This window comes from Cavia porcellus, unplaced genomic scaffold (genome assembly GCF_034190915.1).
Source record: "Cavia porcellus strain 051 isolate PalLab524CR breed Dunkin Hartley unplaced genomic scaffold, mCavPor4.1 scaffold_14, whole genome shotgun sequence".
NCBI classification, from domain to species: domain Eukaryota; kingdom Metazoa; phylum Chordata; class Mammalia; order Rodentia; family Caviidae; genus Cavia; species Cavia porcellus.
The window spans coordinates 24,275,547-24,277,265 of record NW_026947497.1 but is presented as its reverse complement, the minus strand read 5'-3'; the positions used below and the strand labels follow the sequence as shown (position 1 = coordinate 24,277,265).

The 1,719-nt window shown below is 56.5% G+C and overlaps 1 pseudogene; it reads right to left on the bottom strand.

Annotated features, from left to right (window-relative positions):
- Positions 1 to 216: 216 nt before the first annotated feature.
- LOC134478629 (gametogenetin-like) lies at positions 217 to 1,490 on the bottom strand (annotated as a pseudogene).
- Positions 1,491 to 1,719: the final 229 nt, after the last annotated feature.

The window sequence follows — 1,719 nt, the reverse complement described above, 5'->3', positions numbered from 1 at the left end:
ACAACTTCTATTAATATGAAATTAGGATAAGGGACAAAAGTGTTTTTAAGGATTTAATCTCATTGTGTTTGATAAAGGAGGCTATACACATCATTTCACTGTAATAGAGTAATTGTTTTAAAAATATTTCTTGCAAAAATTTGGAAGATTCATATGATTAATGTGATGGTACACACATAAAACGGTAACATCGTTTTAAAATAAGCATTTATGTAAGTATATTAAAGCATTTAAGAAAGCTAGCAATCATGTCACAATATGTTTTGAAATCAACAGCATTCAGCGGTCCATGCAGGATAAGGAGAGGTGCTCTGGAGGTAGCAGATCTGTCACCAGAAGGGGTGGGAAGTGACCTGGTGGCACCTTGTCTCCTGTGGAGGTGAGGAAGGAATCAGTAAGGTGAAAGGGTTGTGGCTTTGAGTGCAGGAATGGCATGGAGGTGGGGTGGGTAGTGGTGGCGGCTGGGCCCTGACCCTTAGGACCCAAGGGGCAGCGGGCGGGGTGTGCTCTGCTATGGCCCCTGGGGAGTGGAGGAGGGCCCTGCGCCCCAGACCCTGCAGCTGCCAGAGGAGGCTGCCATGTGGTGTCTGGGACTGGCCTGGCTCCGGAGCCAGGCTGGGCAGGCAGAGGGAAGGTCAGGGGAAGGCTAGCAGGCGGGCCTACGTTCATCTTTGCTCTTCCCATAGCTGGATTCCCCCGAGTGCAGCTTCTGCTCAAGAGCCCGGGCCTGGGCACGAAGGATCGGGTCATTGTGTTTCTGGTCACCGAGGGGAAGACAGATGACTTGGGCTCTGGGTTTAGCTCCCTTATCTTGGGGTCCGGCATCTCGAACCACAGCGGCACATCGAACTGAACTTCTTCTTCCCTTTCTTGCACTGGCGGAGGGCCTGCAGCACAGTCTCCTTGGCACAGGGGTCTCGGTGCCCCTCGGGCTGCAGGCACGAGGGCCTCCCTGGGCACGCAGTGGGGCTGACCTGGACTCGCTGCAGACCCTGCAGCTGAGGGTGCCCGGGGTCCCACAACCTGCACTTCAAATGGTTGAGGTGAGCATCAGAAAGCTCTGCCGACTCCCTGCAGGGGGCGCCTCCCCGGGCCGGGGCAGCCACAGCCCCCTGCGCCCCGGAGTCGGTGTCAGCCTCGCTTGGTGGCGCTGTGTGCAGAGCTGCACGAATCGGCCTGGGACTCAGAAGCCGAGACTGCGGGGCAGAGGGTGGCAGCGGGGCCTTGGGCTCCCCCAAGTACCAGCTCAGGTACCTGCTCAGGTGGAGGCCCATGAGGGCGGAGGCGAAGCACACAGGCCGAGTGCTTAGGGTCGGGTAACAGTTGACTTCAGAACGCGGGAGAAGCTCGTGCGGTCCGGGGACGCTCAGAGACTCTGTCCCCCTCGGGCCAGGCCCTGCCCGTACCCCTGGGAGCGAGGACATCACAGGGTGTGGTGGCGGCTGGGAGCCCCATATGGCCTGCAGAGGATGAGGAGCTGTATCGTTCATCCTTATTGATCAGACCCAACTGATCAATACTCGGGACAGCAAGAGCTTCTACCTTTGCATCTGACATTACAAGGGAGGAATGGGGGGAACTTCTGCGAATAGCAATTGGCAAATGGGAGCTCTTTTTTGACTGGTAGGGTGGGGAGTGTTATGAGGAACTGAACTCAGGGGCCAGCGCTTGCCAGGCAGGCCTGTGCCACTGAGCTATATCCCCAGCCTGGATTTTCTT